General features: G+C 43.5%; 25 non-coding genes across 25 annotated transcripts; all 25 read left to right on the top strand.

The window, feature by feature from the left end:
- Positions 1–433: 433 nt before the first annotated feature.
- trnay-gua (transfer RNA tyrosine (anticodon GUA)) lies at positions 434–521 on the top strand. Its single transcript is given in 2 exon segments — positions 434–470; positions 486–521. It is a non-coding gene; the product is annotated as a tRNA-Tyr (tRNA).
- Positions 522–1,089: 568 nt separating this feature from the next.
- Positions 1,090–1,177, top strand: trnay-gua (transfer RNA tyrosine (anticodon GUA)). Its single transcript is given in 2 exon segments — positions 1,090–1,126; positions 1,142–1,177. It is a non-coding gene; the product is annotated as a tRNA-Tyr (tRNA).
- Positions 1,178–2,589: 1,412 nt separating this feature from the next.
- Positions 2,590–2,677, top strand: trnay-gua (transfer RNA tyrosine (anticodon GUA)). Its single transcript is given in 2 exon segments — positions 2,590–2,626; positions 2,642–2,677. It is a non-coding gene; the product is annotated as a tRNA-Tyr (tRNA).
- A 568-nt stretch (positions 2,678–3,245) lies between these two features.
- On the top strand, positions 3,246–3,333 carry trnay-gua (transfer RNA tyrosine (anticodon GUA)). Its single transcript is given in 2 exon segments — positions 3,246–3,282; positions 3,298–3,333. It is a non-coding gene; the product is annotated as a tRNA-Tyr (tRNA).
- A 569-nt stretch (positions 3,334–3,902) lies between these two features.
- Positions 3,903–3,990, top strand: trnay-gua (transfer RNA tyrosine (anticodon GUA)). Its single transcript is given in 2 exon segments — positions 3,903–3,939; positions 3,955–3,990. It is a non-coding gene; the product is annotated as a tRNA-Tyr (tRNA).
- Positions 3,991–4,557: 567 nt separating this feature from the next.
- trnay-gua (transfer RNA tyrosine (anticodon GUA)) lies at positions 4,558–4,645 on the top strand. Its single transcript is given in 2 exon segments — positions 4,558–4,594; positions 4,610–4,645. It is a non-coding gene; the product is annotated as a tRNA-Tyr (tRNA).
- A 569-nt stretch (positions 4,646–5,214) lies between these two features.
- Positions 5,215–5,302, top strand: trnay-gua (transfer RNA tyrosine (anticodon GUA)). The gene is given in 2 exon segments: positions 5,215–5,251; positions 5,267–5,302. It is a non-coding gene; the product is annotated as a tRNA-Tyr (tRNA).
- Positions 5,303–5,873: 571 nt separating this feature from the next.
- Positions 5,874–5,961, top strand: trnay-gua (transfer RNA tyrosine (anticodon GUA)). The gene is given in 2 exon segments: positions 5,874–5,910; positions 5,926–5,961. It is a non-coding gene; the product is annotated as a tRNA-Tyr (tRNA).
- Positions 5,962–6,530: 569 nt separating this feature from the next.
- On the top strand, positions 6,531–6,618 carry trnay-gua (transfer RNA tyrosine (anticodon GUA)). Its single transcript is given in 2 exon segments — positions 6,531–6,567; positions 6,583–6,618. It is a non-coding gene; the product is annotated as a tRNA-Tyr (tRNA).
- Positions 6,619–7,186: 568 nt separating this feature from the next.
- Positions 7,187–7,274, top strand: trnay-gua (transfer RNA tyrosine (anticodon GUA)). The gene is given in 2 exon segments: positions 7,187–7,223; positions 7,239–7,274. It is a non-coding gene; the product is annotated as a tRNA-Tyr (tRNA).
- A 1,882-nt stretch (positions 7,275–9,156) lies between these two features.
- Positions 9,157–9,244, top strand: trnay-gua (transfer RNA tyrosine (anticodon GUA)). Its single transcript is given in 2 exon segments — positions 9,157–9,193; positions 9,209–9,244. It is a non-coding gene; the product is annotated as a tRNA-Tyr (tRNA).
- A 568-nt stretch (positions 9,245–9,812) lies between these two features.
- On the top strand, positions 9,813–9,900 carry trnay-gua (transfer RNA tyrosine (anticodon GUA)). The gene is given in 2 exon segments: positions 9,813–9,849; positions 9,865–9,900. It is a non-coding gene; the product is annotated as a tRNA-Tyr (tRNA).
- Positions 9,901–10,469: 569 nt separating this feature from the next.
- trnay-gua (transfer RNA tyrosine (anticodon GUA)) lies at positions 10,470–10,557 on the top strand. Its single transcript is given in 2 exon segments — positions 10,470–10,506; positions 10,522–10,557. It is a non-coding gene; the product is annotated as a tRNA-Tyr (tRNA).
- Positions 10,558–11,125: 568 nt separating this feature from the next.
- Positions 11,126–11,213, top strand: trnay-gua (transfer RNA tyrosine (anticodon GUA)). Its single transcript is given in 2 exon segments — positions 11,126–11,162; positions 11,178–11,213. It is a non-coding gene; the product is annotated as a tRNA-Tyr (tRNA).
- A 568-nt stretch (positions 11,214–11,781) lies between these two features.
- Positions 11,782–11,869, top strand: trnay-gua (transfer RNA tyrosine (anticodon GUA)). The gene is given in 2 exon segments: positions 11,782–11,818; positions 11,834–11,869. It is a non-coding gene; the product is annotated as a tRNA-Tyr (tRNA).
- A 568-nt stretch (positions 11,870–12,437) lies between these two features.
- Positions 12,438–12,525, top strand: trnay-gua (transfer RNA tyrosine (anticodon GUA)). Its single transcript is given in 2 exon segments — positions 12,438–12,474; positions 12,490–12,525. It is a non-coding gene; the product is annotated as a tRNA-Tyr (tRNA).
- A 570-nt stretch (positions 12,526–13,095) lies between these two features.
- On the top strand, positions 13,096–13,183 carry trnay-gua (transfer RNA tyrosine (anticodon GUA)). Its single transcript is given in 2 exon segments — positions 13,096–13,132; positions 13,148–13,183. It is a non-coding gene; the product is annotated as a tRNA-Tyr (tRNA).
- A 568-nt stretch (positions 13,184–13,751) lies between these two features.
- Positions 13,752–13,839, top strand: trnay-gua (transfer RNA tyrosine (anticodon GUA)). The gene is given in 2 exon segments: positions 13,752–13,788; positions 13,804–13,839. It is a non-coding gene; the product is annotated as a tRNA-Tyr (tRNA).
- A 568-nt stretch (positions 13,840–14,407) lies between these two features.
- trnay-gua (transfer RNA tyrosine (anticodon GUA)) lies at positions 14,408–14,495 on the top strand. Its single transcript is given in 2 exon segments — positions 14,408–14,444; positions 14,460–14,495. It is a non-coding gene; the product is annotated as a tRNA-Tyr (tRNA).
- A 568-nt stretch (positions 14,496–15,063) lies between these two features.
- On the top strand, positions 15,064–15,151 carry trnay-gua (transfer RNA tyrosine (anticodon GUA)). The gene is given in 2 exon segments: positions 15,064–15,100; positions 15,116–15,151. It is a non-coding gene; the product is annotated as a tRNA-Tyr (tRNA).
- Positions 15,152–15,719: 568 nt separating this feature from the next.
- trnay-gua (transfer RNA tyrosine (anticodon GUA)) lies at positions 15,720–15,807 on the top strand. The gene is given in 2 exon segments: positions 15,720–15,756; positions 15,772–15,807. It is a non-coding gene; the product is annotated as a tRNA-Tyr (tRNA).
- Positions 15,808–16,375: 568 nt separating this feature from the next.
- On the top strand, positions 16,376–16,463 carry trnay-gua (transfer RNA tyrosine (anticodon GUA)). Its single transcript is given in 2 exon segments — positions 16,376–16,412; positions 16,428–16,463. It is a non-coding gene; the product is annotated as a tRNA-Tyr (tRNA).
- Positions 16,464–17,031: 568 nt separating this feature from the next.
- trnay-gua (transfer RNA tyrosine (anticodon GUA)) lies at positions 17,032–17,119 on the top strand. Its single transcript is given in 2 exon segments — positions 17,032–17,068; positions 17,084–17,119. It is a non-coding gene; the product is annotated as a tRNA-Tyr (tRNA).
- Positions 17,120–17,689: 570 nt separating this feature from the next.
- On the top strand, positions 17,690–17,777 carry trnay-gua (transfer RNA tyrosine (anticodon GUA)). Its single transcript is given in 2 exon segments — positions 17,690–17,726; positions 17,742–17,777. It is a non-coding gene; the product is annotated as a tRNA-Tyr (tRNA).
- Positions 17,778–18,346: 569 nt separating this feature from the next.
- Positions 18,347–18,434, top strand: trnay-gua (transfer RNA tyrosine (anticodon GUA)). The gene is given in 2 exon segments: positions 18,347–18,383; positions 18,399–18,434. It is a non-coding gene; the product is annotated as a tRNA-Tyr (tRNA).
- Positions 18,435–18,663: the final 229 nt, after the last annotated feature.

The raw sequence follows: 18,663 nt of genomic DNA, 5'->3' as shown, positions 1-18,663 counted from the left end.
CGGAGTGTATTTGAAATTGCAACAATCCTTATGTCACTGGCTCACACTGGCTCAAAGGAGGATACTTTTTTCAGCGGTTTTTGACAGCAGTGCACTTTAACTTGACAATCAAATCAATCAAATATTTTTATAAAGTCCTTCTTACATCAGCTGATGTCACAAAGTGCTGTACAGAAACCCAGCCTAAAACCCCAAACAGCAAGCAAAGCAGGTGTAGAAGCACGGTGGCTAGCAAAAACTCCCTAGAAACACCAAAACCTAGGAAAAAACCTAGAGAGGAACCAGGCTGTGAGGGGTGGCTAGTCATCGTTTGGCTGTTCCGGGTAGCGATTATAACAAAACATGGCCAAGATGTTCAAATGTTCATGGATGACCAGCAGGGTCAGCTGAACGTCTTACCATCTAGGTCATGGCTTTTGGAGGTACTTGTCCACCTTCGATAGCTCAGTTGGTAGAGCGGAGGACTGTAGGTGATAATTGTAGCAATCCTTAGGTCGCTGGTTCAAATCCGGCTCGAAGGATTGTATTTTATCTTGTGGCTTGCTCCAACTTTTGACAGCAGTGCACTTTGACTTGTGTTTGACAAACATATTATTTTTCCCTGAGATCGCCGAATTCATAACTTGTTGACCTTCCATAGGACAGTTGGTAAAGTCGCGGAGTGTATTTGAAATTGCAACAATCCTTATGTCACTGGCTCACACTTGCTCAAAGGAGGATAACTTTTTCAGCGGTTTTTGACAGCAGTGCACTTTAACTTGACAATCAAATCAATCAAATATTTTTATAAAGTCCTTCTTACATCAGCTGATGTCACAAAGTGCTGTACAGAAACCCAGCCTAAAACCCCAAACAGCAAGCAAAGCAGGTGTAGAAGCACGGTGGCTAGGAAAAACTCCCTAGAAAGACCAAAACCTAGGAAAAAACCTAGAGAGGAACCAGGCTGTGAGGGGTGGCTAGTCATCGTTTGGCTGTTCCGGGTAGCGATTATAACAAAACATGGCCAAGATGTTCAAATGTTCATGGATGACCAGCAGGGTCAGCTGAACGTCTTACCATCTAGGTCATGGCTTTTGAGGTACTTGTCCACCTTCGATAGCTCAGTTGGTAGAGCGGAGGACTGTAGGTGATAATTGTAGCAATCCTTAGGTCGCTGGTTCAAATCCGGCTCGAAGGATTGTATTTTATCTTGTGGCTTGCTCCAACTTTTGACAGCAGTGCACTTTGACTTGTGTTTGACAAACATATTATTTTTCCCTGAGATCGCCGAATTCATAACTTGTTGACCTTCCATAGGACAGTTGGTAAAGTCGCGGAGTGTATTTGAAATTGCAACAATCCTTATGTCACTGGCTCACACTTGCTCAAAGGAGGATAACTTTTTCAGCGGTTTTTGACAGCAGTGCACTTTAACTTGACAATCAAATCAATCAAATATTTTTATAAAGTCCTTCTTACATCAGCTGATGTCACAAAGTGCTGTACAGAAACCCAGCCTAAAACCCCAAACAGCAAGCAAAGCAGGTGTAGAAGCACGGTGGCTAGGAAAAACTCCCTAGAAAGACCAAAACCTAGGAAAAAACCTAGAGAGGAACCAGGCTGTGAGGGGTGGCTAGTCATCGTTTGGCTGTTCCGGGTAGCGATTATAACAAAACATGGCCAAGATGTTCAAATGTTCATGGATGACCAGCAGGGTCAGCTGAACGTCTTACCATCTAGGTCATGGCTTTTGAGGTACTTGTCCACCTTCGATAGCTCAGTTGGTAGAGCGGAGGACTGTAGGTGATAATTGTAGCAATCCTTAGGTCGCTGGTTCAAAGCTCAGTTGCTCCAACTTTTAGAGCGGAGGACTGTAGGTGATAATTGTCAAGATGCAATCATGGATGACCCAGGGTCAGCTGGTCTTACCATCTAGGTCATGGCTTTTGGTACTTTCCACCTTCGAAGCTCAGTTGGTAGAGCGAGACTGTAGGTGATAATTGTAGCAATCCTTAGGTCGCTGGTTCAAATCCGGCTCGAAGGATTGTATTTTATCTTGTGGCTTGCTCCAACTTTTGACAGCAGTGCACTTTGACTTGTGTTTGACAAACATATTATTTTTCCCTGAGATCGCCGAATTCATAACTTGTTGACCTTCCATAGGACAGTTGGTAAAGTCGCGGAGTGTATTTGAAATTGCAACAATCCTTATGTCACTGGCTCACACTGGCTCAAAGGAGGATACTTTTTCAGCGGTTTTTGACAGCAGTGCACTTTAACTTGACAATCAAATCAATCAAATATTTTTATAAAGTCCTTCTTACATCAGCTGATGTCACAAAGTGCTGTACAGAAACCCAGCCTAAAACCCCAAACAGCAAGCAAAGCAGGTGTAGAAGCACGGTGGCTAGGAAAAACTCCCTAGAAAGACCAAAACCTAGGAAAAAACCTAGAGAGGAACCAGGCTGTGAGGGTGGCTAGTCATCGTTTGGCTGTTCCGGGTAGCGATTATAACAAAACATGGCCAAGATGTTCAAATGTTCATGGATGACCAGCAGGGTCAGCTGAACGTCTTACCATCTAGGTCATGGCTTTTGAGGTACTTGTCCACCTTCGATAGCTCAGTTGGTAGAGCGGAGGACTGTAGGTGATAATTGTAGCAATCCTTAGGTCGCTGGTTCAAATCCGGCTCGAAGGATTGTATTTTATCTTGTGGCTTGCTCCAACTTTTGACAGCAGTGCACTTTGACTTGTGTTTGACAAACATATTATTTTTCCCTGAGATCGCCGAATTCATAACTTGTTGACCTTCCATAGGACAGTTGGTAAAGTCGCGGAGTGTATTTGAAATTGCAACAATCCTTATGTCACTGGCTCACACTGGCTCAAAGGAGGATACTTTTTCAGCGGTTTTTGACAGCAGTGCACTTTAACTTGACAATCAAATCAATCAAATATTTTTATAAAGTCCTTCTTACATCAGCTGATGTCACAAAGTGCTGTACAGAAACCCAGCCTAAAACCCCAAACAGCAAGCAAAGCAGGTGTAGAAGCACGGTGGCTAGGAAAAACTCCCTAGAAAGACCAAAACCTAGGAAAAAACCTAGAGAGGAACCAGGCTGTGAGGGGTGGCTAGTCATCGTTTGGCTGTTCCGGGTAGCGATTATAACAAAACATGGCCAAGATGTTCAAATGTTCATGGATGACCAGCAGGGTCAGCTGAACGTCTTACCATCTAGGTCATGGCTTTTGGAGTTACTTGTCCACCTTCGATAGCTCAGTTGGTAGAGCGGAGGACTGTAGGTGATAATTGTAGCAATCCTTAGGTCGCTGGTTCAAATCCGGCTCGAAGTATTGTATTTTCTCTTGTGGCTTGCTCCAACTTTTGAAGGCAGTGCACTTTGACTTGTTTTTGACAAACATTTTATCTTTCCCTGAGATCGCCGACTTCATAACTTGTTGACCTTCCATAGGACAGTTGGTAAAGTCGCGGAGTGTATTTGAAATTGCAACAATCCTTATGTCACTGGCTCACACTTGCTCAAAGGAGGATAACTTTTTCAGCGGTTTTTGACAGCAGTGCACTTTAACTTGACAATCAAATCAATCAAATATTTTTATAAAGTCCTTCTTACATCAGCTGATGTCACAAAGTGCTGTACAGAAACCCAGCCTAAAACCCCAAACAGCAAGCAATGGAGGTGTAGAAGCACGGTGGCTAGGAAAAACTCCCTAGAAAGACCAAAACCGAGGAAAAAACCTAGAGAGGAACCAGGCTGTGAGGGGTGGCTAGTCATCGTCTGGCTGTTCCGGGTAGCGATTATAACAAAACATGGCCAAGATGTTCAAATGTTCATGGATGACCAGCAGGGTCAGCTGAACGTCTTACCATCTAGGTCATGGCTTTTGGAGGTACTTGTCCACCTTCGATAGCTCAGTTGGTAGAGCGGAGGACTGTAGGTGATAATTGTAGCAATCCTTAGGTCGCTGGTTCAAATCCGGCTCGAAGGATTGTATTTTATCTTGTGGCTTGCTCCAACTTTTGACAGCAGTGCACTTTGACTTGTGTTTGACAAACATATTATTTTTCCCTGAGATCGCCGAATTCATAACTTGTTGACCTTCCATAGGACAGTTGGTAAAGTCGCGGAGTGTATTTGAAATTGCAACAATCCTTATGTCACTGGCTCACACTGGCTCAAAGGAGGATAACTTTTTCAGCGGTTTTTGACAGCAGTGCACTTTAACTTGACAATCAAATCAATCAAATATTTTTATAAAGTCCTTCTTACATCAGCTGATGTCACAAAGTGCTGTACAGAAACCCAGCCTAAAACCCCAAACAGCAAGCAAAGCAGGTGTAGAAGCACGGTGGCTAGGAAAACTCCCTAGAAAGACCAAAACCTAGGAAAAAACCTAGAGAGGAACCAGGCTGTGAGGGGTGGCTAGTCATCGTTTGGCTGTTCCGGGTAGCGATTATAACAAAACATGGCCAAGATGTTCAAATGTTCATGGATGACCAGCAGGGTCAGCTGAACGTCTTACCATCTAGGTCATGGCTTTTGAGGTACTTGTCCACCTTCGATAGCTCAGTTGGTAGAGCGGAGGACTGTAGGTGATAATTGTAGCAATCCTTAGGTCGCTGGTTCAAATCTGGCTCGAAGGATTGTATTTTATCTTGTGGCTTGCTCCAACTTTTGACAGCAGTGCACTTTGACTTGTGTTTGACAAACATATTATTTTTCCCTGAGATCGCCGAATTCATAACTTGTTGACCTTCCATAGGACAGTTGGTAAAGTCGCGGAGTGTATTTGAAATTGCAACAATCCTTATGTCACTGGCTCACACTGGCTCAAAGGAGGATAACTTTTTCAGCGGTTTTTGACAGCAGTGCACTTTAACTTGACAATCAAATCAATCAAATATTTTTATAAAGTCCTTCTTACATCAGCTGATGTCACAAAGTGCTGTACAGAAACCCAGCCTAAAACCCCAAACAGCAAGCAATGCAGGTGTAGAAGCACGGTGGCTAGGAAAAACTCCCTAGAAAGACCAAAACCGAGGAAAAAACCTAGAGAGGAACCAGGCTGTGAGGGGTGGCTAGTCATCGTCTGGCTGTTCCGGGTAGCGATTATAACAAAACATGGCCAAGATGTTCAAATGTTCATGGATGACCAGCAGGGTCAGCTGAACGTCTTACCATCTAGGTCATGGCTTTTGGAAGTACTTGTCCACCTTCGATAGCTCAGTTGGTAGAGCGGAGGACTGTAGGTGATAATTGTAGCAATCCTTAGGTCGCTGGTTCAAATCCGGCTCGAAGGATTACTATATTTTCTCTTGTGGCTTGCTCCAACTTTTGACAGCAGTGCACTTTGACTTGTGTTTGACAAACATATTATTTTTCCCTGAGATCGCCGAATTCATAACTTGTTGACCTTCCATAGGACAGTTGGTAAAGTCGCGGAGTGTATTTGAAATTGCAACAATCCTTATGTCACTGGCTCACACTGGCTCAAAGGAGGATAACTTTTTCAGCGGTTTTTGACAGCAGTGCACTTTAACTTGACAATCAAATCAATCAAATATTTTTATAAAGTCCTTCTTACATCAGCTGATGTCACAAAGTGCTGTACAGGAACCCAGCCTAAAACCCCAAACAGCAAGCAATGCAGGTGTAGAAGCACGGTGGCTAGGAAAAACTCCCTAGAAAGGCCAAAACCTAGAAAAAACCTAGAGAGGAACCAGGCTGTGAGGGGTGGCTAGTCATTGTCTGGCTGTTCCGGGTAGCGATTATAACAAAACATGGCCAAGATGTTCAAATGTTCATGGATGACCAGCAGGGTCAGCTGAACTTCTTACCATCTAGGTCATGGCTTTTGGAGATACTTGTCCACCTTCGATAGCTCAGTTGGTAGAGCGGAGGACTGTAGGTGATAATTGTAGCAATCCTTAGGTCGCTGGTTCAAATCCGGCTCGAAGGATTGTATTTTATCTTGTGGCTTGCTCCAACTTTTGACAGCAGTGCACTTTGACTTGTGTTTGACAAACATATTATTTTTCCCTGAGATCGCCGAATTCATAACTTGTTGACCTTCCATAGGACAGTTGGTAAAGTCGCGGAGTGTATTTGAAATTGCAACAATCCTTATGTCACTGGCTCACACTTGCTCAAAGGAGGATAACTTTTTCAGCGGTTTTTGACAGCAGTGCACTTTAACTTGACAATCAAATCAATCAAATATTTTTATAAAGTCCTTCTTACATCAGCTGATGTCACAAAGTGCTGTACAGAAACCCAGCCTAAAACCCCAAATAGCAAGCAAAGCAGGTGTAGAAGCACGGTGGCTAGGAAAAACTCCCTAGAAAGACCAAAACCTAGGAAAAAACCTAGAGAGGAACCAGGCTGTGAGGGGTGGCTAGTCATCGTTTGGCTGTTCCGGGTAGCGATTATAACAAAACATGGCCAAGATGTTCAAATGTTCATGGATGACCAGCAGGGTCAGCTGAACGTCTTACCATCTAGGTCATGGCTTTTGGAGGTACTTGTCCACCTTCGATAGCTCAGTTGGTAGAGCGGAGGACTGTAGGTGATAATTGTAGCAATCCTTAGGTCGCTGGTTCAAATCCGGCTCGAAGGATTGTATTTTATCTTGTGGCTTGCTCCAACTTTTGACAGCAGTGCACTTTGACTTGTGTTTGACAAACATATTATTTTTCCCTGAGATCGCCGAATTCATAACTTGTTGACCTTCCATAGGACAGTTGGTAAAGTCGCGGAGTGTATTTGAAATTGCAACAATCCTTATGTCACTGGCTCACACTGGCTCAAAGGAGGATAACTTTTTCAGCGGTTTTTGACAGCAGTGCACTTTAACTTGACAATCAAATCAATCAAATATTTTTATAAAGTCCTTCTTACATCAGCTGATGTCACAAAGTGCTGTACAGAAACCCAGCCTAAAACCCCAAACAGCAAGCAAAGCAGGTGTAGAAGCACGGTGGCTAGGAAAAACTCCCTAGAAAGACCAAAACCTAGGAAAAAACCTAGAGAGGAACCAGGCTGTGAGGGGTGGCTAGTCATCGTTTGGCTGTTCCGGGTAGCGATTATAACAAAACATGGCCAAGATGTTCAAATGTTCATGGATGACCAGCAGGGTCAGCTGAACGTCTTACCATCTAGGTCATGGCTTTTGAGGTACTTGTCCACCTTCGATAGCTCAGTTGGTAGAGCGGAGGACTGTAGGTGATAATTGTAGCAATCCTTAGGTCGCTGGTTCAAATCCGGCTCGAAGGATTGTATTTTATCTTGTGGCTTGCTCCAACTTTTGACAGCAGTGCACTTTGACTTGTGTTTGACAAACATATTATTTTTCCCTGAGATCGCCGAATTCATAACTTGTTGACCTTCCATAGGACAGTTGGTAAAGTCGCGGAGTGTGTTTGAAATTGCAACAATCCTTATGTCACTGGCTCACACTTGCTCAAAGGAGGATAACTTTTTCAGCGGTTTTTGACAGCAGTGCACTTTAACTTGACAATCAAATCAATCAAATATTTTTATAAAGTCCTTCTTACATCAGCTGATGTCACAAAGTGCTGTACAGAAACCCAGCCTAAAACCCCAAACAGCAAGCAAAGCAGGTGTAGAAGCACGGTGGCTTGGAAAAACTCCCTAGAAAGACCAAAACCTAGGAAAAAACCTAGAGAGGAACCAGGCTGTGAGGGGTGGCTAGTCATCGTTTGGCTGTTCCGGGTAGCGATTATAACAAAACATGGCCAAGATGTTCAAATGTTCATGGATGACCAGCAGGGTCAGCTGAACGTCTTACCATCTAGGTCATGGCTTTTGAAGGTACTTGTCCACCTTCGATAGCTCAGTTGGTAGAGCGGAGGACTTTAGGTGAAAATTGTAGCAATCCTTAGGTCGCTGGTTCAAATCCGGCTCGAAGGATTGTATTTTATCTTGTGGCTTGCTCCAACTTTTGACAGCAGTGCACTTTGACTTGTGTTTGACAAACATATTATTTTTCCCTGAGATCGCCTACTTCATAACTTGTTGACCTTCCATAGGACAGTTGGTAAAGTCGCAGAGTGTATTTGAAATTGCAACAATCCTTATGTCACTGGCTCACACTTGCTCAAAGGAGGATAACTTTTTCAGCGGTTTTTGACAGCAGTGCACTTTAACTTGACAATCAAATCAATCAAATATTTTTATAAAGTCCTTCTTACATCAGCTGATGTCACAAAGTGCTGTACAGAAACCCAGCCTAAAACCCCAAACAGCAAGCAAAGCAGGTGTAGAAGCACGGTGGCTTGGAAAAACTCCCTAGAAAGACCAAAACCTAGGAAAAAACCTAGAGAGGAACCAGGCTGTGAGGGGTGGCTAGTCATCGTTTGGCTGTTCCGGGTAGCGATTATAACAAAACATGGCCAAGATGTTCAAATGTCCATGGATGACCAGCAGGGTCAGCTGAACGTCTTACCATCTAGGTCATGGCTTTTGAAGGTACTTGTCCACCTTCGATAGCTCAGTTGGTAGAGCGGAGGACTTTAGGTGAAAATTGTAGCAATCCTTAGGTCGCTGGTTCAAATCTGGCTCGAAGGATTGTATTTTATCTTGTGGCTTGCTCCAACTTTTGACAGCAGTGCACTTTGACTTGTGTTTGACAAACATATTATTTTTCCCTGAGATCGCCTACTTCATAACTTGTTGACCTTCCATAGGACAGTTGGTAAAGTCGCAGAGTGTATTTGAAATTGCAACAATCCTTATGTCACTGGCTCACACTTGCTCAAAGGAGGATAACTTTTTCAGCGGTTTTTGACAGCAGTGCACTTTAACTTGACAATCAAATCAATCAAATATTTTTATAAAGTCCTTCTTACATCAGCTGATGTCACAAAGTGCTGTACAGAAACCCAGCCTAAAACCCCAAACAGCAAGCAAAGCAGGTGTAGAAGCACGGTGGCTAGGAAAAACTCCCTAGAAAGACCAAAACCTAGGAAAAAACCTAGAGAGGAACCAGGCTGTGAGGGGTGGCTAGTCATCGTTTGGCTGTTCCGGGTAGCGATTATAACAAAACATGGCCAAGATGTTCAAATGTTCATGGATGACCAGCAGGGTCAGCTGAACGTCTTACCATCTAGGTCATGGCTTTTGAGGTACTTGTCCACCTTCGATAGCTCAGTTGGTAGAGCGGAGGACTGTAGGTGATAATTGTAGCAATCCTTAGGTCGCTGGTTCAAATCCGGCTCGAAGGATTGTATTTTATCTTGTGGCTTGCTCCAACTTTTGACAGCAGTGCACTTTGACTTGTGTTTGACAAACATATTATTTTTCCCTGAGATCGCCGAATTCATAACTTGTTGACCTTCCATAGGACAGTTGGTAAAGTCGCGGAGTGTATTTGAAATTGCAACAATCCTTATGTCACTGGCTCACACTTGCTCAAAGGAGGATAACTTTTTCAGCGGTTTTTGACAGCAGTGCACTTTAACTTGACAATCAAATCAATCAAATATTTTTATAAAGTCCTTCTTACATCAGCTGATGTCACAAAGTGCTGTACAGAAACCCAGCCTAAAACCCCAAACAGCAAGCAAAGCAGGTGTAGAAGCACGGTGGCTAGGAAAAACTCCCTAGAAAGACCAAAACCTAGGAAAAAACCTAGAGAGGAACCAGGCTGTGAGGGGTGGCTAGTCATCGTTTGGCTGTTCCGGGTAGCGATTATAACAAAACATGGCCAAGATGTTCAAATGTTCATGGATGACCAGCAGGGTCAGCTGAACGTCTTACCATCTAGGTCATGGCTTTTGAGGTACTTGTCCACCTTCGATAGCTCAGTTGGTAGAGCGGAGGACTGTAGGTGATAATTGTAGCAATCCTTAGGTCGCTGGTTCAAATCCGGCTCGAAGGATTGTATTTTATCTTGTGGCTTGCTCCAACTTTTGACAGCAGTGCACTTTGACTTGTGTTTGACAAACATATTATTTTTCCCTGAGATCGCCGAATTCATAACTTGTTGACCTTCCATAGGACAGTTGGTAAAGTCGCGGAGTGTATTTGAAATTGCAACAATCCTTATGTCACTGGCTCACACTTGCTCAAAGGAGGATAACTTTTTCAGCGGTTTTTGACAGCAGTGCACTTTAACTTGACAATCAAATCAATCAAATATTTTTATAAAGTCCTTCTTACATCAGCTGATGTCACAAAGTGCTGTACAGAAACCCAGCCTAAAACCCCAAACAGCAAGCAAAGCAGGTGTAGAAGCACGGTGGCTAGGAAAAACTCCCTAGAAAGACCAAAACCTAGGAAAAAACCTAGAGAGGAACCAGGCTGTGAGGGGTGGCTAGTCATCGTTTGGCTGTTCCGGGTAGCGATTATAACAAAACATGGCCAAGATGTTCAAATGTTCATGGATGACCAGCAGGGTCAGCTGAACGTCTTACCATCTAGGTCATGGCTTCTGGAAGTACTTGTCCACCTTCGATAGCTCAGTTGGTAGAGCGGAGGACTGTAGGTGATAATTGTAGCAATCCTTAGGTCGCTGGTTCAAATCCGGCTTAAAGGATTATATTTTATCTTGTGGCTTGCTCCAACTTTTGACAGCAGTGCACTTTGACTTGTGTTTGACAAACATATTATTTTTCCCTGAGATCGCCGAATTCATAACTTGTTGACCTTCCATAGGACAGTTGGTAAAGTCTCGGAGTGTATCTGAAATTGCAACAATCCTTATGTCACTGGCTCACACTTGCTCAAAGGAGGATAACTTTTTCAGCGGTTTTTGACAGCAGTGCACTTTAACTTGACAATCAAATCAATCAAATATTTTTATAAAGTCCTTCTTACATCAGCTGATGTCACAAAGTGCTGTACAGAAACCCAGCCTAAAACCCCAAACAGCAAGCAAAGCAGGTGTAGAAGCACGGTGGCTAGGAAAAACTCCCTAGAAAGACCAAAACCTAGGAAAAAACCTAGAGAGGAACCAGGCTGTGAGGGGTGGCTAGTCATCGTTTGGCTGTTCCGGGTAGCGATTATAACAAAACATGGCCAAGATGTTCAAATGTTCATGGATGACCAGCAGGGTCAGCTGAACGTCTTACCATCTAGGTCATGGCTTTTGAGGTACTTGTCCACCTTCGATAGCTCAGTTGGTAGAGCGGAGGACTGTAGGTGATAATTGTAGCAATCCTTAGGTCGCTGGTTCAAATCCGGCTCGAAGGATTGTATTTTATCTTGTGGCTTGCTCCAACTTTTGACAGCAGTGCACTTTGACTTGTGTTTGACAAACATATTATTTTTCCCTGAGATCGCCGAATTCATAACTTGTTGACCTTCCATAGGACAGTTGGTAAAGTCGCGGAGTGTATTTGAAATTGCAACAATCCTTATGTCACTGGCTCACACTTGCTCAAAGGAGGATAACTTTTTCAGCGGTTTTTGACAGCAGTGCACTTTAACTTGACAATCAAATCAATCAAATATTTTTATAAAGTCCTTCTTACATCAGCTGATGTCACAAAGTGCTGTACAGAAACCCAGCCTAAAACCCCAAACAGCAAGCAAAGCAGGTGTAGAAGCACGGTGGCTAGGAAAAACTCCCTAGAAAGACCAAAACCTAGGAAAAAACCTAGAGAGGAACCAGGCTGTGAGGGGTGGCTAGTCATCGTTTGGCTGTTCCGGGTAGCGATTATAACAAAACATGGCCAAGATGTTCAAATGTTCATGGATGACCAGCAGGGTCAGCTGAACGTCTTACCATCTAGGTCATGGCTTTTGAGGTACTTGTCCACCTTCGATAGCTCAGTTGGTAGAGCGGAGGACTGTAGGTGATAATTGTAGCAATCCTTAGGTCGCTGGTTCAAATCCGGCTCGAAGGATTGTATTTTATCTTGTGGCTTGCTCCAACTTTTGACAGCAGTGCACTTTGACTTGTGTTTGACAAACATATTATTTTTCCCTGAGATCGCCGAATTCATAACTTGTTGACCTTCCATAGGACAGTTGGTAAAGTCGCGGAGTGTATTTGAAATTGCAACAATCCTTATGTCACTGGCTCACACTTGCTCAAAGGAGGATAACTTTTTCAGCGGTTTTTGACAGCAGTGCACTTTAACTTGACAATCAAATCAATCAAATATTTTTATAAAGTCCTTCTTACATCAGCTGATGTCACAAAGTGCTGTACAGAAACCCAGCCTAAAACCCCAAACAGCAAGCAAAGCAGGTGTAGAAGCACGGTGGCTAGGAAAAACTCCCTAGAAAGACCAAAACCTAGGAAAAAACCTAGAGAGGAACCAGGCTGTGAGGGGTGGCTAGTCATCGTTTGGCTGTTCCGGGTAGCGATTATAACAAAACATGGCCAAGATGTTCAAATGTTCATGGATGACCAGCAGGGTCAGCTGAACGTCTTACCATCTAGGTCATGGCTTTTGAGGTACTTGTCCACCTTCGATAGCTCAGTTGGTAGAGCGGAGGACTGTAGGTGATAATTGTAGCAATCCTTAGGTCGCTGGTTCAAATCCGGCTCGAAGGATTGTATTTTATCTTGTGGCTTGCTCCAACTTTTGACAGCAGTGCACTTTGACTTGTGTTTGACAAACATATTATTTTTCCCTGAGATCGCCGAATTCATAACTTGTTGACCTTCCATAGGACAGTTGGTAAAGTCGCGGAGTGTATTTGAAATTGCAACAATCCTTATGTCACTGGCTCACACTTGCTCAAAGGAGGATAACTTTTTCAGCGGTTTTTGACAGCAGTGCACTTTAACTTGACAATCAAATCAATCAAATATTTTTATAAAGTCCTTCTTACATCAGCTGATGTCACAAAGTGCTGTACAGAAACCCTTACTAAAACCCCAAATAGCAAGCAAAGCAGGTGTAGAAGCACGGTGGCTAGCCAAAAACTCCCTAGAAAGACCAAAACCTAGGAAAAAACCTAGAGAGGAACCAGGCTGTGAGGGGTGGCTAGTCATCGTTTGGCTGTTCCGGGTAGCGATTATAACAAAACATGGCCAAGATGTTCAAATGTTCATGGATGACCAGCAGGGTCAGCTGAACGTCTTACCATCTAGGTCATGGCTTTTGGAGGTACTTGTCCACCTTCGATAGCTCAGTTGGTAGAGCGGAGGACTGTAGGTGATAATTGTAGCAATCCTTAGGTCGCTGGTTCAAATCCGGCTCGAAGGATTGTATTTTATCTTGTGGCTTGCTCCAACTTTTGACAGCAGTGCACTTTGACTTGTGTTTGACAAACATATTATTTTCCCTGAGATCGCCGAATTCATAACTTGTTGACCTTCCATAGGACAGTTGGTAAAGTCGCGGAGTGTATTTGAAATTGCAACAATCCTTATGTCACTGGCTCACACTTGCTCAAAGGAGGATAACTTTTTCAGCGGTTTTTGACAGCAGTGCACTTTAACTTGACAATCAAATCAATCAAATATTTTTATAAAGTCCTTCTTACATCAGCTGATGTCACAAAGTGCTGTACAGAAACCCAGCCTAAAACCCCAAACAGCAAGCAAAGCAGGTGTAGAAGCACGGTGGCTAGGAAAAACTCCCTAGAAAGACCAAAACCTAGGAAAAAACCTAGAGAGGAACCAGGCTGTGAGGGGTGGCTAGTCATCGTTTGGCTGTTCCGGGTAGCGATTATAACAAAACATGGCCAAGATGTTCAAATGTTCATGGATGACCAGCAGGGTCAGCTGAACGTCTTACCATCTAGGTCATGGCTTTTGGAGGTACTTGTCCACCTTCGATAGCTCAGTTGGTAGAGCGGAGGACTGTAGGTGATAATTGTAGCAATCCTTAGGTCGCTGGTTCAAATCCGGCTCGAAGGATTGTATTTTATCTTGTGGCTTGCTCCAACTTTTGACAGCAGTGCACTTTGACTTGTGTTTGACAAACATATTATTTTTCCCTGAGATCGCCGAATTCATAACTTGTTGACCTTCCATAGGACAGTTGGTAAAGTCGCGGAGTGTATTTGAAATTGCAACAATCCTTATGTCACTGGCTCACACTTGCTCAAAGGAGGATAACTTTTTCAGCGGTTTTTGACAGCAGTGCACTTTAACTTGACAATCAAATCAATCAAATATTTTTATAAAGTCCTTCTTACATCAGCTGATGTCACAAAGTGCTGTACAGAAACCCAGCCTAAAACCCCAAACAGCAAGCAAAGCAGGTGTAGAAGCACGGTGGCTAGGAAAAACTCCCTAGAAAGACCAAAACCTAGGAAAAAACCTAGAGAGGAACCAGGCTGTGAGGGGTGGCTAGTCATCGTTTGGCTGTTCCGGGTAGCGATTATAACAAAACATGGCCAAGATGTTCAAATGTTCATGGATGACCAGCAGGGTCAGCTGAACGTCTTACCATCTAGGTCATGGCTTTTGAGGTACTTGTCCACCTTCGATAGCTCAGTTGGTAGAGCGGAGGACTGTAGGTGATAATTGTAGCAATCCTTAGGTCGCTGGTTCAAATCCGGCTCGAAGGATTGTATTTTATCTTGTGGCTTGCTCCAACTTTTGACAGCAGTGCACTTTGACTTGTGTTTGACAAACATATTATTTTTCCCTGAGATCGCCGAATTCATAACTTGTTGACCTTCCATAGGACAGTTGGTAAAGTCGCGGAGTGTATTTGAAATTGCAACAATCCTTATGTCACTGGCTCACACTTGCTCAAAGGAGGATAACTTTTTCAGCGGTTTTTGACAGCAGTGCACTTTAACTTGACAATCAAATCAATCAAATATTTTTATAAAGTCCTTCTTACATCAGCTGATGTCACAAAGTGCTGTACAGAAACCCAGCCTAAAACCCCAAACAGCAAGCAAAGCAGGTGTAGAAGCACGGTGGCTAGGAAAAACTCCCTAGAAAGACCAAAACCTAGGAAAAAACCTAGAGAGGAACCAGGCTGTGAGGGGTGGCTAGTCATCGTTTGGCTGTTCCGGGTAGCGATTATAACAAAACATGGCCAAGATGTTCAAATGTTCATGGATGACCAGCAGGGTCAGCTGAACGTCTTACCATCTAGGTCATGGCTTTTGAGGTACTTGTCCACCTTCGATAGCTCAGTTGGTAGAGCGGAGGACTGTAGGTGATAATTGTAGCAATCCTTAGGTCGCTGGTTCAAATCCGGCTCGAAGGATTGTATTTTATCTTGTGGCTTGCTCCAACTTTTGACAGCAGTGCACTTTGACTTGTGTTTGACAAACATATTATTTTTCCCTGAGATCGCCGAATTCATAACTTGTTGACCTTCCATAGGACAGTTGGTAAAGTCGCGGAGTGTATTTGAAATTGCAACAATCCTTATGTCACTGGCTCACACTTGCTCAAAGGAGGATAACTTTTTCAGCGGTTTTTGACAGCAGTGCACTTTAACTTGACAATCAAATCAATCAAATATTTTTATAAAGTCCTTCTTACATCAGCTGATGTCACAAAGTGCTGTACAGAAACCCAGCCTAAAACCCCAAACAGCAAGCAAAGCAGGTGTAGAAGCACGGTGGCTAGGAAAAACTCCCTAGAAAGACCAAAACCTAGGAAAAAACCTAGAGAGGAACCAGGCTGTGAGGGGTGGCTAGTCATCGTTTGGCTGTTCCGGGTAGCGATTATAACAAAACATGGCCAAGATGTTCAAATGTTCATGGATGACCAGCAGGGTCAGCTGAACGTCTTACCATCTAGGTCATGGCTTTTGAGGTACTTGTCCACCTTCGATAGCTCAGTTGGTAGAGCGGAGGACTGTAGGTGATAATTGTAGCAATCCTTAGGTCGCTGGTTCAAATCCGGCTCGAAGGATTGTATTTTATCTTGTGGCTTGCTCCAACTTTTGACAGCAGTGCACTTTGACTTGTGTTTGACAAACATATTATTTTTCCCTGAGATCGCCAAATTCATAACTTGTTGACCTTCCATAGGACAGTTGGTAAAGTCGCGGAGTGTATTTGAAATTGCAACAATCCTTATGTCACTGGCTCACACTTGCTCAAAGGAGGATAACTTTTTCAGCGGTTTTTGACAGCAGTGCACTTTAACTTGACAATCAAATCAATCAAATATTTTTATAAAGTCCTTCTTACATCAGCTGATGTCACAAAGTGCTGTACAGAAACCCAGCCTAAAACCCCAAACAGCAAGCAAAGCAGGTGTAGAAGCACGGTGGCTAGGAAAAACTCCCTAGAAAGACCAAAACCTAGGAAAAAACCTAGAGAGGAACCAGGCTGTGAGGGGTGGCTAGTCATCGTTTGGCTGTTCCGGGTAGCGATTATAACAAAACATGGCCAAGATGTTCAAATGTTCATGGATGACCAGCAGGGTCAGCTGAACGTCTTACCATCTAGGTCATGGCTTTTGAGGTACTTGTCCACCTTCGATAGCTCAGTTGGTAGAGCGGAGGACTGTAGGTGATAATTGTAGCAATCCTTAGGTCGCTGGTTCAAATCCGGCTCGAAGGATTGTATTTTATCTTGTGGCTTGCTCCAACTTTTGACAGCAGTGCACTTTGACTTGTGTTTGACAAACATATTATTTTCCCTGAGATCGCCGAATTCATAACTTGTTGACCTTCCATAGGACAGTTGGTAAAGTCGCGGAGTGTATTTGAAATTGCAACAATCCTTATGTCACTGGCTCACACTTGCTCAAAGGAGGATAACTTTTTCAGCGGTTTTTGACAGCAGTGCACTTTAACTTGACAATCAAATCAATCAAATATTTTTATAAAGTCCTTCTTACATCAGCTGATGTCACAAAGTGCTGTACAGAAACCCAGCCTAAAACCCCAAACAGCAAGCAAAGCAGGTGTAGAAGCACGGTGGCTAGGAAAAACTCCCTAGAAAGACCAAAACCTAGGAAAAAACCTAGAGAGGAACCAGGCTGTGAGGGGTGGCTAGTCATCGTTTGGCTGTTCCGGGTAGCGATTATAACAAAACATGGCCAAGATGTTCAAATGTTCATGGATGACCAGCAGGGTCAGCTGAACGTCTTACCATCTAGGTCATGGCTTTTGGAGGTACTTGTCCACCTTCGATAGCTCAGTTGGTAGAGCGGAGGACTGTAGGTGATAATTGTAGCAATCCTTAGGTCGCTGGTTCAAATCCGGCTCGAAGGATTGTATTTTATCTTGTGGCTTGCTCCAACGTTTGACAGCAGTGCACTTTGACTTGTGTTTGACAAACATATTATTTTTCCCTGAGATCGCCAAATTCATAACTTGTTGACCTTCCATAGGACAGTTGGTAAAGTCGCGGAGTGTATTTGAAATTGCAACAATCCTTATTGTCACTGGCTCACACTTGCTCAAAGGAGGATAACTTTTTCAGCGGTTTTTGACAGCAGTGCACTTTAACTTGACAATCAAATCAATCAAATATTTTTATAAAGTCCTTCTTACATCAGCTGATGTCACAAAGTGCTGTACAGAAACCCAGCCTAAAACCCCAAACAGCAAGCAAAGCAGGTGTAGAAGCACGGTGGCTAGCAAAAACTCCCTAGAAAGACCAAAACCTAGGAAAAAACCTAGAGAGGAACCAGGCTGTGAGGGGTGGCTAGTCATCGTTTGGCTGTTCCGGGTAGCGATTATAACAAAACATGGCCAAGATGTTCAAATGTTCATGGATGACCAGCAGGGTCAGCTGAACGTCTTACCATCTAGGTCATGGCTTTTGGAGGTACTTGTCCACCTTCGATAGCTCAGTTGGTAGAGCGGAGGACTGTAGGTGATAATTGTAGCAATCCTTAGGTCGCTGGTTCAAATCCGGCTCGAAGGATTGTATTTTATCTTGTGGCTTGCTCCAACTTTTGACAGCAGTGCACTTTGACTTGTGTTTGACAAACATATTATTTTTCCCTGAGATCGCCGAATTCATAACTTGTTGACCTTCCATAGGACAGTTGGTAAAGTCGCGGAGTGTATTTGAAATTGCAACAATCCTTATGTCACTGGCTCACACTTGCTCAAAGGAGGATAACTTTTTCAGCGGTTTTTGACAGCAGTGCACTTTAACTTGACAATCAAATCAATCAAATATTTTTATAAAGTCCTTCTTACATCAGCTGATGTCACAAAGTGCTGTACAGAAACCCAGCCTAAAACCCCAAACAGCAAGCAAAGCAGGTGTAGAAGCACGGTGGCTAGGAAAAACTCCCTAGAAAGACCAAAACCTAGGAAAAAACCTAGAGAGGAACCAGGCTGTGAGGGGTGGCTAGTCATCGTTTGGCTGTTCCGGGTAGCGATTATAACAAAACATGGCCAAGATGTTCAAATGTTCATGGATGACCAGCAGGGTCAGCTGAACGTCTTACCATCTAGGTCATGGCTTTTGGAGGTACTTGTCCACCTTCGATAGCTCAGTTGGTAGAGCGGAGGACTGTAGGTGATAATTGTAGCAATCCTTAGGTCGCTGGTTCAAATCCGGCTCGAAGAAGATTGTATTTTATCTTGTGGCTTGCTCCAACTTTTGACAGCAGTGCACTTTGACTTGTGTTTGACAAACATATTATTTTTCCCTGAGATCGCCTACTTCATAACTTGTTGACCTTCCATAGGACAGTTGGTAAAGTCGCGGAGTGTATTTGAAATTGCAACAATCCTTATGTCACTGGCTCACACTTGCTCAAAGGAGGATAACTTTTTCAGCGGTTTTTGACAGCAGT

The sequence above is a fragment of the Oncorhynchus keta genome, chromosome 20 (genome assembly GCF_023373465.1).
Source record: "Oncorhynchus keta strain PuntledgeMale-10-30-2019 chromosome 20, Oket_V2, whole genome shotgun sequence".
In the NCBI taxonomy this organism is placed as follows: Eukaryota; Metazoa; Chordata; class Actinopteri; order Salmoniformes; family Salmonidae; genus Oncorhynchus; species Oncorhynchus keta.
Note: the sequence above shows the minus strand (reverse complement) of the source record. Positions and strands in the feature narration are given on the sequence as shown.